Source organism: Nicotiana tabacum, chromosome 19 (genome assembly GCF_000715075.1).
Source record: "Nicotiana tabacum cultivar K326 chromosome 19, ASM71507v2, whole genome shotgun sequence".
Classification (NCBI taxonomy): Eukaryota; Viridiplantae; Streptophyta; class Magnoliopsida; order Solanales; family Solanaceae; genus Nicotiana; species Nicotiana tabacum.
The window spans coordinates 17,791,160-17,808,903 of record NC_134098.1 but is presented as its reverse complement, the minus strand read 5'-3'; the positions used below and the strand labels follow the sequence as shown (position 1 = coordinate 17,808,903).

Genomic DNA, 17,744 nt, shown 5'->3' with positions numbered 1-17,744 from the left:
CATTTTCGTACTATCTCCTTAAACCTCTCCCAAGCTTCAAACACAGTTTCGGTCTCGTTCTGGCAAAAGTTATGGATTTCTCTTCTAAACTTGCCCGTCTTAGCTGATGAGAAATATTTATCAAGAAATTTTCTGGTCATCACGTCCCATGTTCTAATCGATCCATTAGGTAAGCTTCGAAGTCAGTGCTTTGCATCATCCTTGAGTGTGAAGGGGATTGCCCTTAAGTAGATTGCATCTTGTGACACACTATTGTATTGAAAGGTGTTCATAATCTCCTCGAAGTCCATCAGATGATTGTTTGGATCTTCGTTCATCTTTCTTATTAAGACACAACTATTTTGCAGAGTTTGAAGCAACCCATGCTTCAACTCAAAATTGTTAGCTGCAACGGATGTGGTCTCACACTTGATAAGACTTGGTTGTAGACCGGTCTAGAATAATTGCCAAGTGGTCTCCCAGCACCGGGAGCTATATTTTCGAACTGGTTTGTAGCCAAAGGTTGATTCTGAGCCATTCTCCGAGCTCTCTCTTCTTCATAGATTATCTGTGCATCCCTAATAGCTACTTCCTCAGCATCCCTTGCAGCTTTCTCTCATTGTTGGGTTGTCTCTCGTGCAGCCAAATCTACATTATCATCATCTCTAGCCATATTCTCTTTGGTTGAGGATTGGCCGACCTTTTCTATATTCGTAGGGTTTCTTTCCTTCCTCAGCTGTCACAGTTATTTTTCTATTTCTGGGTCGTAAGGTAGCAATTCTTTCCCAGAGGATCGAGTCATGCACCACTCTTACCTGTAGCCTGCGTAGAGTTAAGGAACACCAAACGTAAAAAGAGAAAAAAATTAAATAAAAAGAAAAATTCCTGAATTAGCACTACAAACTATTTCCAACACTATTGGTTGACAATCCTCGATAACGACACCAAAATTTGACTAGCGCAAAACACACACTTAAATATGCTCGCTAGTCGAATATAGTATAATATAATATCATATCCACATGAATTGGAGTGCAACAAGAAATTATGAGAAATTTGACTGAGCAACGGTGCGATATCATGGTAACTAACGAGGAGGAGTCATTGTGGGTTTTGCATTTATGTGATTGTGGCCTAAAGATAAGTGGGGGAGCCTACCGGCTATGATTGGGTCACGTGGTGATGTACCTTTGCATTTTCAGGTTATCGTTACGTTGGTGGATTAGTTATTACTAAGGGAAGAAAATATCAAGGGTAATTTGAGTAGGGGATTTATGGATGTGATATATAAGGGAAAGTATTCATCTCGTTGCTTCATTGGAGTGCTCATGTGCTAACAGAGCACTAGTGGTTTGGTTAAATAATCAGGATTGGACTAGAGTGGGCGACTTTCAATAATGGTTCTAGTGGATTAGAGATTTTAGGTGTGGTGCTTAAAAATTTTCAGGTTCGTTATGTGGCTGAGGATTGGGTTTTGCAGTAGAGTGTGAAGGGTACTTGGAGAATTTCTATGTTATCAATGGGTCTGCAGTGTAGTGTTAGAAAAATAAGAGAAATAGTTTTGAATTCGCAGAAGATCCAATTAGCGTAGGTGTATCAGTTGGAGTTACTATAGCCTACATGAGGAAGGTATGGCTTATGGGTATTAAAAATGACGTGGTCTCATGAATTGGGTCACTCAGGACGAGTGTTGATTGAGATCTGTTATGTGATTGAATAGAGGTATTGATTCTGAAGTCAAGTCAAGAAGAAATTGGAAGAAGCTGAGTCAGCCTAGTAGTGGTTTGGATCGGCATGGTTAAGGGAATGATCGGTTCCTTCGGTGTAGTAAGGCAATACAGGTGTTTCGTGGCTGTACGTGCGGGCTTGACAACCTCCGTAATTTGATTTATTTGGAGGTATTTGATTCTGATGGTTTCAATTATGTGTAAATGGGTTCTGGAAGAGTTGTGGCAATTTAGAACACGACTTGAATTCTATGTCTTTTTTGGCTATGGGAAGTTGGTTGTGTGTTGCGATTCTTCTGCTAAAATGAGTTAAGTAAAAGGTTCTAGCCGATAAAATGTTTATTCTACCAGTGGTTCAAGAGTTATGATGAAATTCTAGTACTCTGCATAGCAACATTATAGGTGTAGTGAGCGGTATGGAATTGGAATTTGAGGATCAAGGTTGTGATCCAATTTTGACAGGAATGTCACAAGCTCGGAAGAGCGGAGGAGAGATTTTAGATGTTTAGAGTATGCTTGCATTATTTTTGTGTCACCTGAGAATGGTGTTCTATGGAAGAGGCATTATGTATTAATTTATGGATTCTTGATTTGCATTATAGTAATAGTATAGTTGGTAGCCATGAATATGCAAATTTTTCTACCTGGTGCAGAAGGTCATGGGAGTATCTCCCGAGGGATGATAGTATAAGTGTGATGTTTCAGCCATTTATGTGGTAGATATAGAAATCAGGTATGGAGATTATAGTATTATCGTTGATGGGAGAGTTTATGTCTGAGAGGCGCTCTATTTCTTTGGTTGCGAACAGTGGGAGTTTGTTCCGGATTGGACGATAGATCGTATGTGCCATTAATAGGGTCATTATGGATCTTTGGAAGGTTATTAGCCCATTTGGGATGATCGGAATCGGCTTGAGGTCCGTTGGTACCTAATGTGAATGTATATTTTATACTAGATCAAATATGCTTATTCGGCATATCATCGCTTATGGATGGGTCTTTGGGCATAGTGGATGATATTCCTGCCTTTATCTATTTGGGGTGCTACTATTTTATGCAATATGGGTTGTGAGACAACTTGATTATTCACACATGTGTTGTAATCCTGTGTAGCTTGTGGTATTATGTGAGCAAGATGGCTCTCGAGATGTAGGTCATTTATTGCACCTTAGTCGTGTTTGGCATTTCGTAGGGCATGGCGCTACCTATTTTCCAGGGTTGTGTTTATGCACTTGGCGTTCTTTTGGTCGATATTCGGGCATTTCGTAAGTATGAGCATTTTGACTCGATGGGTATTTCCTTATTGATTGTTATGTGTGGATCGGGTGGCACGCCGCCACGGGCATGATGTTTAGATCAGGATGCAGGTCGCAACAGTGAGGTGTTGAGTACAGATCTTTATACTTTTCATGTGTTTTGTTTTTCATCTCTGAGATAGGTTCATAGCATTAGTTTGGTTTTTTTGTTCGTTGCGTAGGCCGGATAGTTCTTGTATTCAAGTTCGTTATTCCTTATTAGTCATATTCGAGTTGTGTCTTGGTGGCGCATTGATGACATCGTATGAGATTTTAGATGGTGTTTGATGTGGCTTATTGCCCGAGCAGCTTGTACTGGTAAGATGAGGTTATTGGACCTATAATTAGTGCAATCAGATTTATATAATGTATATTAGAGGAAAAATATCACTAATCAATTAAGAATGAGGCAATGGTTCTCGCCAAGCGAAGAGACTCCATGAGTTATTGATTTGGCAGGTAGTTATGAGTTTCTACAAATATCTTTTATCATTGCAGTATTGCGAGGGTTAGAACATGGCTTATATGCGTTATGAGGTATATTCGTGCACCAGCTTCGTGAATTTGTAGCTATCATGGTTCGATGATATTATTATGAGCAAACGAATTATGCGGTGCATGGCGTCAATTCAGCATGTCTGCATGATTATGTTTTGGTACATCATGTTGAGATTGATACGGCGTGTGTATGTTAGAATCAGACCTAGTAGAGAATTCCGGATGTTGGAATTTAGTTCTAAGGAACGTGGGCTAAGGTAGCAAGAAGGATCTTCAGTCTGGCTTGAGTTAATGTGCTCATATGGGTTGTGGTGGCACGGGTAGGTGCACGATGTGTTAAACGGTGATTTTGGGCAACTTTGGAACGGTTCTTGGCACGTTCGAGGATGAACGTATGTTTAAGTGGGGGAGAATGTAACGACACGACCGGTTGTTTTAAACTATAGCATGTCGTTCGGGGATTCAAGACCTTGAGTAGCTTCACTTCATGTATTATGACTTGCACGTGTAGTCGGATTAGATTTTCGGGAAGATCAGAGTTGGTTTGGAAGAATAATTCTCAGTTTGGAAGCTTTAAGTTGGAAGAGTTGACCAAGGTTTGACTTTTGGACAAACGACCTCAGATCGCAGTTTTGATGGTTCTGTTAGGTCCGAATGATGATTTTGGACTTAAGCGTATGTCCGAATTTGGATTTGGAAGTCCGTAGGCTGATTTGATTCTTTTTGGCAAAAGTTAGAAGATTGAAGGTTTAAAGGGTTGAAAGATTTGACCGAGAGTTGACTTGGTTATTGTCGGATCTGGATTATGGTTCCGGGAGTTGGTATAGGTTTGTTGTGTCATTTGGGACTTGCATGCAATAGTTGAGGTCATTCCGGGTTGATTTGGTATGGTTCGACATGAGTTTTAGAAGTTTAAAAGTTCATTAGTTCATTAGGCTTGAATTGATGTGCGATTCATGGTTTTGATATTGCTTGGTGTGATTTGAGGCTTCGAGTAGGTTCCTGTTATGTTTTGGGACTATTTTGTGTGATTGGGTGGCGTCCTGGGGGCCTCGGGTGTGTTTCAGATGTGTTTGGGTTGTGTCGAGCTCTTATTTGACGTTTCAATGTCGTTTCTTTGGGTATAAAGGGTACTATATTGAGCAAACAACCTTTGAATTTTGATTATATTGAACTATTAGATCTTATCGTAACTACAGAAGCATAGCAACAAGAATCGTTGAATTCCGAGGTCGTATGAGAGAGTTATGCCCATTTCCATGCTGGAAAAGATTGTTAGTTTCTGGTGCGAGCTTTGTTCTTCGCGAATGTTAGGGTGGTCCCGCAAACGTGAAGAAGGAAATATGGGTTGACCGGTCAAAGCGAAAATTTGCTCTTCGCGAACGCGAAGGTGTCCCACGAAGGCGAAGAACAAAAATCACCTCGGTAGTGTTTTAAACCGAGAATTTTAGTATTTTGAGCATATCTTGAGTTCTAGAGCTCCGTTTGAGGTACTTTTCATGGCGTTGTTCTCGTATCAACAAGGCGGTAAATATCTGACCTTTATTTTGATGTTTTTCATGATTATTTTTGTTGATTATTATTTTATCCGTTTTTGGATTGTAGAAATTAGGATTTTGAGCCCCAAAGTTAAGAAATGATAAATCCCTGATTTCAGAGTCAATTCATGGACGAAATTGGATAATTTTCTGGATATAGACTATATAAGTTATGATTAATATTTATTTTTGATAATTTTCAGAATCCGGACATGCGGACCCGAGGGTTGACTTTGTTGACTTTCCGAGTGGAGTTGGGAATCGTTATAAATTAATTTCTTATGAGTGTTGGGGTATATTTTTATTGGTTTGTGTATTGTTTGAATAGTTTCAGATCGACGAGCATTGGTTTAAGGTGTTAGAGAGGTGTTGGAGCCGGTTATAGAACTTCGGAGCGAGATAACTCTCATGTCTAACCTTTTAGGGGGAATTTACCATGTAGGTGTTATATTTATTATGTGCTACATGTTGTGGGATCCACGCACATATGAGGTGATGAGTGTCCGTGCGTATATTAGAATTTCTGATTATGTCTGGGTAGACTTAGACTCACACTATGCTTTAATTGTACTAGTTGAGTTATTCTTGCATGTTTAACTGCTTTAATTTCCATTTAGCTTGAGACTAGACTCGCGTAGAGTATCAGACTTGCTATTTTAGATACTTGTTGAGCTACTTGATTAGCCGTGGGAATTGTACTTTCCTTTACGGATTTCTTCTGCGTTGTGCGTATTCGTCTGATAGTTTTTCTTGAATTTTATAACTCATACGTATATTCGTGAGTGGGGTCAGTGACCCGTAAAAGTTTTATATTCTAATAGGATCGGGCCGTTCGTCTCGGCGGTATCATGTAATACACTTTTATGGGATCGGGTCATTCGCCTCGATGGTATCATGTAACACACTCTTATGGTATCGAGTCGTTCACCTCAGCAATATCATATAACACACTCTTATGGGATCGGGTCGTTCGCCTCAGCATAGTAACATATTCTTATGGGATCGGGCTATTTGCCTCGGCAGAGTAACATATTCTTATGGGATCGGGCCGTCCGTCTCGGCAGGATTATGCATCACACTCTTATGGGAACGGGCCGTTCGCCTCAACAGTTCTATGAAACACTCTTATGGGATCGGGCCGCTCGCCTCGACAGAATCGTGTGAAATACTTAATAAGGAGTTCGCGTACTCGTGAGTTTCTTGACTTGAGATGTGACCGTTGATTTGGTATTCACCATTACATATTCCATTTGAGGAGGTTTCTGATAATTGAGGACTTTGTGTTCACTGTTCAGTTATAGACCGTATTATTTGCCTATATTTGTTCTCATTGTTTATTTGCCATGTTTCATACTTGTCTACCTTATTATATTTGGTTTATTGGACCAGTAGTAAGTATCAATGTCGATCCCTCATCACAACTATTTTGGGGCTAGGCTAGATACTTACTGGGTACACGTTGATTTACGTACTCACGCTACACTTTTACACTGAATGTGCAGGTACTGAGGCATGTACATTAGGTGGTCATCTTGGCGCATCTGCTGAGGGGACTTTATGGTGAGTTGCATTTTATGCTACGATTCACAGCACACGAAGTCTCTATCTTCTTCGGTTATTATATCTTGTCTATTTTATATTCCAGACAGATATTATGGTAGTGATGTATAGTTCTAGTAGAAGCTCATGCTCTTGTGACACCGGGTTTTGGGGGTTCCTTGTGGTTGTTCATTATTTTATTTCACATTATTATTATCACTTCACTTTATGATTTATTTATATTCGGAAATTCGGTAAAGAAAAGCACATGTTTTTATGAATGCTAGATTTTATTCTATGTACTTAATGAAATTCCTGAGTTTAAAATTTTTAAATGGATAGTTAAGAGGAGGTTCACGTGTTGGCTTGCCTAGCAGCATAGTTGGGCGCCATCACGACCTATTATTAGATTTGGGTCGTGACATTTTTCTTACTTAAAAAAGATATCAATGAGTGGTACTCCAACACAATCTCACTGCCCCAATATAATGTAACCCTAATTCGTCGCTCATTCGTTATTGTTGAAAGACTAAAAAGAGCGAAATGTATTAACGACCCCTTTAAGTTGTCTCCAACGATTATTTAAACATCTCAATTTAGCTCATTTTCAGTTAGACACTTCAAGCCTTTAATAATGTAGGTCAACTAATCAGAATACTTCATGACACAAAATACAAATGTAACTTTGTATCAGAATAATGAAATGTTATTTCTTCATGATTACAAGTCCAGTTTATATAGATGATAACAGTTGGAAGGATATGATTGAAAGGACATGATAATCATTACGGATAAAACTTGTATAGGAGAAAATATGTTTGTATTAAATACTCGCGTAATAAAGTGACACGTGGAGCCAAAGGCAGATGAGAAACGAAACAAATAATAGTAAAGTTCGAGGATAGCAATCCCATTTGCTCCCGAAAGGAATATTTCTCAAAAAGACAAAGTAAATGTCTGTCACCCGATAACATTTAATGGAGAATATTCTATGGCATTAAGTACATGGTCCGTTGAAGAGAATATGCCATTCATAGCCTCTCATTATACTTTCTTCAATGACCCCCATAATTGACATTTAAGATGGGCTTGATCCTAGGACCTTATTTCCTAGGTGCAACTATAAACAGTGAATTCAACAACCATTGTAGGGGGGATTTTCTCGGACAAGCTCATACTATACATTGTTCATAGTTCAATAATATTTTACCTTTTTGCTCATTAATACTGATACGACTGCATTTGGAAGCTCTGCTCCCGGGAAAAGGATTTCAGCTGTCTTATTTTGATTTCAAACTTAGTCTTACATTCTTATTCCATTTATTTATCATTTTGGGATCAAATCGATTTACTTGTCTATATACCACGTATAAATTCAACTGTACCATTTTACGGGTAAACAATTTGGCGCCCACCGTGGGGCATAGATAATTGTGTAATTGAGTTGATCCTTGCATCTGTTACTAACTTGTTTAATTCTTTGTTCTTCGAAAAAGGCATAAAAAATGGCAGATAACGATGTTAATATCGCACACAACGTTGAGGCCCAAGAAAAATCAGCCTCAGGACAAAGATTCCATCAGTGATACCCGCAACGAGGGGAGTGAGGCCACGCCGGTCCACGGCGGGCAATATCAACGACATGTTTGAGAGGCAACCCCTAATGATGTCAAAGAAGAGCACGTCGTTGAAACAATCAGGATCTTGAGGTGGCAACAAAAAGCCATTATGGGCCACCTCTCACGACAGGATCAGGTCATGAAGGAACTAAGGCATGCATTGTCAGGTGCTTCCAACAACGTGAATGGACAAGGTCCAGTTCCTCCCGATGTTCCCACAAACCAAACAACGCAGAGGGTCGACAACAACACCCCGAGGGGCGAAGTCGGCTTTGACAGGGTCAGGGGGAACAGTAGCGGAGCCGGTAACAACAATGAGAATGATCCCTTTAAAACCGAACTCATGCAGTTTATGAGGGAAATGAATGCCCGAATGGATCAGTTTTTGGGTGTACCACTAGTGCTGAAAGGACTGGATTAAAAAGAGTACACCAGTTGTCGTTTAGACCAAGCGCGACACCAAAGTTGATCCCGAAACGGTTCAAGATGCCAGACGTGCCGAAGTATGATGGGACTTCAGATCATCAGGAACAAATCACCACTTATACAACGACGGTGAAGGGGAACGATTTAGCTCCGCATGAGATTGAGTGAAAACATTCGGGGAGACCCTTACAAAGGGGGCCTTGACATCGTATTCACTCTTACATGGGCATTCACTAGATTCCTTCGAGATGCTCGCATATTCCTTTATTAAAGCCCATTACGGGGCCAGAAAGGTACAAGCCCAAAAGGCCGATACATTCAGGATCGCGCAAGGAGAGTCTGAATTGCTACGGGAGTTCGTGACCAGATTCTAGAAAGAAAGGATACTGTTCCCGACCATACCAGGCGAATGGGCAGCTGAAGCATTTACTAAAGGGCTGAATCCGAGAAGTTCGGATGCTTCCTGGAAATTGAAAGAAAGTTTGCTCGAGTTCCAGGCAACAACGTGGGTGGATGTTCACAACCGGTACGAGTCCAAGATCAGAATTAAGGATGATCAGCTCGGTTTCCTGACATCAACCAAGGGTCGAGATCGGAAGAAGAATAAGGAGAAATGAAGGATGATTTCGACAAAGATCGACGGTCTTCAAGAGGTCGGTTTTTGCCTTATGAACGGGCCGAGGGACGCGACAGAGGTTTTCGGCCAGCGGATAGATTTGTTATCGATAGGAGAGTTGATCGCGGCTGGAATAACAAATCGTTGCAGGACACGGAGATATCGGGTTCCCTAGACTCTTTCTACCCCAGGCTTTCTGAACACAACTTGAACATCAATGTAGTAGAATTAATGTCTACTATGAGGAACATTAAGGAGGCACGATTACCGATACCAATGAGATCCGATCCCAGTCAAAGGGATCCAAATTTGTGGTGAGAATACTATGGGACCAACAGTCATCGAACTGGGGACTATCGGCACTTGCGCGACGAGGTGGCAATGTTGTTGAAAAATGGCCATCTTAGAGAATTCTTAAGTGATCGGGATAAAAATAACTACGACCGCAATCGTGATAACGAGGAAGCCTGGAAGGTAGGAGAAGACCCTCATCGTCTGACGATTAACATGATTTTCGGGGGAAACGAGATTAATAGTGTGACATTTTCGTCGGCAAGAAAGACGAATGTATTAGTACCCAAAGTAAGAGACTCCAAGAAGTCGCCGAGGACGACATTACTTTCACACAGGAAGATGCATAACGATGCCTTGGTAATCTTTTTAAATGCCTTAATTTTAAGATTAAACATGTTTTGGTGGACACGGGAAGTTCGGACAATATTATCCAGTGGATCAAGCTAAGTTAGTAGACGGTGATATGGGCTAAGTTGACCGGAAGTATCATTCCATCCACAAAACTCCTCGCCGGGTTCAATCTGGAAAATGTGACAACCCGAGGAGAAATCCTTCTACCCACGAATGCCGAATGAGTGATGAAGACGACCCTCTTCGAGGTAGTAGATGGTGATATGGGCTGTAATATTATCCTGGGGTAGACCTGAATTCAACAGGAGAGAAAGGTTAATCAATTTTCCTATACGAAAGGTAAAAACATGATGAGTTCGACCTACCATGATTTTTGGCCTTCCACCCATATTTAAGTGATATTTCTTTCCACATGTGGGTCTCAGGCATAGTGACATCCAAAATCTCCTGGACCCATTGGTCTAAGCCCTCAATCCTTGATGGTGTCCACCGAGTTGCTGAAATAGTGAAAGAAGAAGAACCAGTAACATCATGGGACAATCTTTAACTAGAAGAAAAGACAAATGATAAACTTACGAGTACAGTTCCATAATTCAGGAAAGGATGAAGTCGTGGCCAAAATGATATCCTTGGTGGCAACTACAACAAATCGCTCCATCTACCCGCGGTCGTTATCGTCATCCATGCTGGTGAGCAAAGCATGGTGATCACGTTTGCCGAAGTTTATCATTCCCCACAAAATATCTTGAAGGAATGAAGGTTCATCAGCCGAGCTAAGGAGAGTTCTTACCCATCTCCTAGCATAGACGCCGAAGACAAGCAATATTCCGCCACACAGAAGGGCTCACCTGTGCCAAGCAGACTTGGTAACGAAGGCAGAACTCCAAGATGATGGAGTCAAGCCCCCCGCTCAATGAGAACGAGCCAAAAATAAAGGTATACGTATAAACATACGTAAAACCCTTCTTATAGAAGGTCACCCGCTCCACCAGGTCAGGAATGATAATGTTTAAATCTTGACAACCACAATCTTCCTTCACATCAGGAATGCCGGAAAGACGGATAGAAGAAGGATACACACCAACGACCCATGTTCGAGGGTTAGGAGAAGGGTACTTCTCTTCGACGTCCTTAGTTGTAATAAGCCTTCTGGGAATAATGGTGCTCACCGTGGGAGGAGCATCATCATCAGCACTTCCTTTGTTCTTTGAGGATCTGGGATTTTTTGGAAGAAGAAGTCATATTTAGTAGAAAAGAGTAAGAAGTCTCTCTGAAGAGGAAGGGTAAAGAAAGTTAGAAGGAGTTGAGTAAAGAAGCCGAAAGTGTTCCAAGAGGTTGTGAAGTGTAAGAAAAAAGTAAATTGAAGTGTATAAGTAAAAGAATAGGCGGCTAAAATTGTGGTTATAATTACCTCAAGAATCGACGAAATTATTGCTGAATCGTGGGATGACACATGTTCGGGGCGTTAAATGGAGAGAGACATGCGTCTAATCAAGCGTCAGAAATTTTTCAGAGGGGATCAGAGAATTTCCCGCCAAGAAAGGTATGGGTATCGCCCCCTGCTTTCCGGTGGCACATCCTAGATCAAATCGATTCATTTATCTATAAATCACGTATAAATTCAATTATACCGTATTACTGGTAAACAAAACTGACCGGAAAAAGGAGAAGTATAGCGCATGCTGGCCCATCAAACTTATCCAGAAACCTGTTAGCCTGGGACGTTTGGTCAGGCTCGTAAAGTGTATGCTAGCAAGCACAATGCAATTGTTCTTCCTTTTTTCGCTTTACTTTAGTTCTTCGATTTGAATTTTATGCTATTTTGATTCCGGACTCATTTAGCTTGCCCTACTAAGTTTAGGTTTCATATTGAGAGAAATATTAAGATTGATTCGTTTTATTTACAGCATTTTTTATATTTTATATTCGTTAATTATTTAACAAACTTGAATTATTAAATTTAACGAGACTATAAGATTTGTTTTCCCACTATTTTATTAGATTTTACTCGACGAATTGAGCGGTAAATCAATTGTCAGTAGAAAAACATATTCATAGAAATTTAGGCTAAACCGGAAAACACAAAAATAAACACAAAAAGATAAAAAGAACCTTTATAAAAAAAGTTAAAAAGATGGATAGAAATATCAGCCGGTGGCGCAGCTCTTTTTACCAACTCCCAAATTTAAAGCAGTCTACTACTCTTTTCCCACTCTCCAGTTCTTCGCCAACTTTTCAGAGGCTTCCTTTTCGTCTATCAACCTGAAAATGGCGTTTGATAAGATCAAGGTCATAAACCCCATCGTCGAAATGGACGGTCAGATATCTTTCTCTGTCATCTTTTTTCTAATTTCTTTTCTCTTACACTTCCCGATCTATTTGTTACTGAAAGTTAATTGATTAATAGATCCTCTCGCAATAAGAAAAGTCGTTTGTTAGACAATTGTTTAGTTGTTATTTTATAAATGTTTTGTGTTGAGTTGATTGTAAGTCAAGTAACATGTTACGGGTACTTTGTGGCTACTCATCTAATTTTATATGCGATGGTCATTGACCAATTAACGAAGTTAATTAAACTTTTCTTGTAGTAGTTTTAGGCCAAGTAAAATGGTAAAGTGATTTGTTAAATGTGATAAAAAAAAATCACTGAATGGTTGGATGAAAGTGAGCTTTCGTGCTTGTGCAAATTGTATAAATTTATAATTTAGAATCTCCTTGATCGACATGTTACCCCTTCTTGTGCTTGTCAACTTATGAGGTAGTAGGTATCCGATGGAATAATGGAGGTGCGTATAATCTGACCTGGACACCACCGTCACAAAAGAAAAGATAAAATAAATAAATAATGAATGCGTCACACAAATGTTGGTGTCCTTGATAGACAAATAAAAAAGAAAAATACATTACATAGCTTCTGGTTCTTGGGGGGGGGGGGGCACGGGAATAAGATCCCACGTTTTAATATCAAGTACATGATTCAGTACTAGTATTGCCACTCCATATTTGGTGGGTAGGAACGCCCGACACTAGTAGTCAAGGTCGGCGCAAGTTGATCCAGATAGAGTCATTTAAAATAATAACTTAATGTAGCTTGGGAGAGTTATAAGTAATTATTTGTTGCATGGGGGCAACCTATTGCTTATGAGATGGTGTTCTTATTCTTGTATGGTGGTTACAAACTCGATGCTATGTTGGCTTTCATGGGAAAGGATAGTTAAATGGTAGTCGGCCTTTTAGATGTTGACGAGAGGAAGCAAAACTTAAATAGATTTCATATTAGACATTGTCATGGCACTTTGAATTACTATCTTTTTTGTTTTTTGCTGTTCCACAGTATTTTTTTTATTGACCTCTAATTGTGATCTTTTCTCTTTCTTATCTGGTTCTTATTGATTATGTGATTCAGGAGATGAAATGACTCGAGTTATTTGGAAATCAATTAAGGATAAGGTAATAAGTTCGTTTGGCTTGTTTCTACACAGTATCATTTCTTATTTTTATACTCCTAATAAAATTGACGAGATGCTCATAGATAAACTCTCTTTGTGCGCTTTAGCTTATCTTACCCTTTCTGGAGCTGGATATAAAGTACTTTGACCTTGGCCTTCCCCACCGTGATGCCACAGATGATAAGGTTACAGTTGAAAGTGCTGAAGCTACTTTGAAGTATGTTTAGATATTCATCTTTATTTATTGATGACCACTGAATATCATTATATTTGCCTTTCTATTTTAGTTGAAGTAGGTTCACCAGTCACTATTTTCAGCCTTCTTCAAGTATCTTTGTGTCTTATTATTATATTGTTTAATTGCAGGTATAATGTTGCAATTAAATGTGCAACCATTACTCCAGGTGCTTATTATAGCGTCCAACTGGATGCTTTTCATGCTTTAAACTTCACTCATATTATTGGCGTCAATCAATTACTTGTAAAAATTATAACTAGAATATCACTTCATGTAACCACTTCTTTGCAGATGAGGCACGCATGAAGGAGTTCGACTTGAAATATATGTGGAGGAGCCCAAATGGAACAATCAGGAACATTTTAAATGGTAATTGTGGATTTCTTTCCTTATTATTTTCTTTCTCATGGTATCTTCAAAATATGGCTTACTTGAAAATAGCTTATGGAAATTGGCATTTACTGCAGGAACGGTCTTTAGAGAGCCAATTCTCTGCAAAAACATACCCCGACTTGTCCCAGGTAACTTTGATTTCTTATACTTACTGCTTTGAGTCATTTTTAAGTTCATTTGAACATAAGATATTAAGCAATCTGGCTGGGTTTTCCCATCTTTTAAGGTTGGTCTAAACCGATATACATTGGTAGACATGCTTTTGGAGATCAATATCGAGCAACTGATACAGTTATTCAAGGAGCTGGGAAACTCAAATTAGTTTTCGGTAAAGTTATTCCTTTAGTTGTTATTTACCTATTTGATCATAATGCTAAATGTTTCTTATGCTCCGCCCCATTCTAGTTGTGATTAAGAAGTATGTTATACTCCATTTAGAAAATGTATGCTCAAACGTATTCCCTTTCTGCAGTACCGGAAGGGAAAGATGAGAAGACCGAGTTAGAAGTTTACAACTTTACAGGTGCTGGTGGAGTAGCTCTATCCATGTATAACACAGACGAGGTTTGTTTTTGAAAAAGCTTCATATGTTATCAAAATTGGCATATTATTTTGATAGACTTATGTACTATTGTACATCATTTTGCTATCACTTTGTTGATGCCATTCAGTCCATTCGCTCATTTGCTGAAGCTTCAATGAACATGGCATTACAAAAGAAATGGCCTCTCTATCTTAGTACAAAAAATACCATCCTTAAGAAGTATGATGGCAGGTATGCGGCCCGAGTGTTGATCCACTTGTATTTTCTTTTGTCCTTGCACATCATTTATGGACTACGATAACACCTTATTCCATTTTATTTTTCTTTTGATATCTGCTCATTCTCTACTCTTCTGAAGGTTCAAGGATATATTTCAAGAGGTTTATGAATCAAATTGGAAGTCAAAGTTTGAGGAAGTAGGAATCTGGTGAGCATTCAGTTTTGAATTTGTGAAACTGGTCGTATTATTTCCTGCACATAACATTGACAGTTTAATAACGGTCTTATCGATGATATGGTTGCTTATGCTTTAAAAAGTGAAGGTGGTTATGTATGGGCTTGCAAGAACTATGATGGTGATGTACAGAGTGATTTCTTAGCGCAAGGTATGTAGACACAATTGCTTAGCTTTTGGTGAGAGAAATATGAGCCATTGTAGGTTAGTAAAACAAGAGGAGAATCTAGTGTTGTTCATTTCATAAATAAGTGATGGAGGAGGGGATGTAAAGGTGGAAGGATATTATCCTTCCGCATCAATTTTTTCCATCTCTCCAAAAGACAGGAACTGCAATGTCGATTTTAATTCCTTTCTTTGTTGTGTCAAAGGCTTGAGGAAAGAATATTTCACCTAATAGAAGTAGATCAAATTCCCATTTCCTTCCTTTCCATAAAAGATAATGCTGAGTTTGTTGTTCAGACGATTTGCATAAATGTGGGATATAAATATTCCTCCTTTTTTCTTGGAACAGGGTTTGGATCCCTTGGGTTGATTGATGACATCTGTTCTGGTTGGTTGTCTTTCTCACACTTTTCAATTAAATCAACTCCTCTAATCTTTGTTTTCTTTTTAATAATCTGACTTCGGTAGTTTCTTGGGCATCTATCTCATTCTTGTTATATTATTTGCTTTATCGAGAAATAGATTTTTGGTAGTTGCTCAGTTCTTCTCCTCTTATAGTGCCAAAACTATTGCTATACGTTGTCAGGCTCTTTAGATCAATTTTTTTATATTGGAGATATGAAAAATTATTTTGGATTGTGAAAAGGTTTATTTATTCGAGTCAGATATGTCCTGATGGAAAGACCATAGAGGCTGAAGCAGCCCATGGAACTGTTACACGCCACTATAGGGTTCATCAGAAAGGAGGCGAAACCAGCACAAACAGCATTGCCTCAATCTTTGCTTGGACGCGTGGACTTGCACACAGGTAGGAGATTGTGATTTTTGACTTGCTGAACTTGGTACTTGGACCTGTTCATTTGGTTGGCTTGTTCGAGTCCACTTGATTGGTTATTGAACTTGAACAATAATAATATCTTGTTATCAGGGAAAAGTTGGACAATAATGAAAAGCTCTTAGATTTCACTGAGAAACTAGAAGCGGCATGTGTTGGTGCAGTGGAATCTGGAAAGATGACGAAAGATCTTGCACTTATCATTCATGGATCCAAGTCTGCCTCTTGTCTTTTATTGTTTATATTTCTTTCTTTAAGCTTTTATCTTGGAGTTGCTATTCTCATATTTTGCTCTTCAAAAAAACTTATAGGCTCTCAAGAGATCATTTACCTAAGCACCGAAGAGTTCATTGATGCGGTGGCTGATGAGCTCAAATCAAGACTTCAAAGCTAATGGATGAAGTGTGAGAGCATATTGTACTGGTTTGTGTCATGTTCACAGATTCTACGTGCCTTTAGTTTTACTTATCATTGAGATTGCTAAACATGTTTTGGTAAATTGCTTAGACGCTTTTTCTACTCTTGTTGGTTCTAGGTTTGGATGGAAAGGAGGAATTTTCTGGCAGATTTGAGGATATTGAGAGAAAATAAAGGGCTAGGGGCTGAGAACTAAATGTCCAGAGGTTTATTTGCTGGGTTGGGGATTTTACAGTCCTAGCATTGTGTTTGAACTATAGGTGACAAAGGGGTGGGCCGGGTTGAGTAAAAAAGTGACCGGCCGGTCACCAATCTGGGCCGATTATCGGTTTTTTCAAATCGGGCTTAACGGGTCCGGTCCCATCCGGTCAAATATTGAACCGGAACGATCCGGGCCTAAGGGGCCGGGCTGGGTTTATTTAATTTTTTTTTATAACAATCGTCAACTTGATAAAATTATAAAAAAAATCAAAAAAGTCATTTTACCTGTCTGGGCCGGTCCGGTTAACTGGTTCCCATGTGACTTGACCATAGCGGGTCGTTCCGGTTACCCGGTACCAAAATACTACCTGGCATATTCCGGTCTCCGCCCCAACCCAGCCCTGCCCGACCCCTTCGTACCGGTCCGGTCTGGACTAAAACCGGTCCGGACCCGGGCCAGACCCGGGCCAGACCGGCAAGTTTGACAGCTCTAGTTTGAACCATGAATCTGAATCTTCACTGCTAAATTTGCTGCTTACTTGGTTTATAGTTATGTCAATTTGCTCTGGTCTTCTGTTTATATTTCTTACTGTGTCTCTTTTGCTTCTTACAGTTTACTTTGGCTCTTACGGTCATTACCAAGTGGTTTTTATTTACTGTTTTGACAGATGGCCTAAACTAGATATAAATTATGATATTCATAACATGTTTGTCTTATTTTGATTTCTATGGGTTGAAATAGAATGATTTTTGCTAATATTTTTCAATTCGCTTACTGTTTTATTAGATCTAGAGAAACTTTGCAACTTGTATAGTGAAGAGTCACTAGCATATGTAAATTTTAAACTCTGTCAAATAGTAGTGTAGAAAAATGTCGATCCCACAGATTAATTTATCTATTTTATAGATTTTTTTTCAGCATCTATTTTATAGATGACTCTTGTTTTATTTACTATTTGAGAGAATCAGAAAAAAAAATATAGTGAGTTAAATACAAAAAAATAATGCACAAATGGAGTAATAGAGAAAAGTATTTTTGTTTTCCACCAATATAAGAAAAATTGTTGGGATCTAGATTTCACTTGATATTTCTATTATAAAATAAATTTATTATATCTCCAATTTCTATTTCTTGCAAATATGTCTCTAACGATTATATCTATATA

General features: G+C 39.1%; 1 pseudogene; it reads left to right on the top strand.

The window, feature by feature from the left end:
• The first annotated feature begins 12,029 nt into the window (after positions 1 to 12,029).
• LOC107791832 (isocitrate dehydrogenase [NADP]-like) lies at positions 12,030 to 16,489 on the top strand (annotated as a pseudogene).
• The last annotated feature ends 1,255 nt before the right edge of the window (positions 16,490 to 17,744 follow it).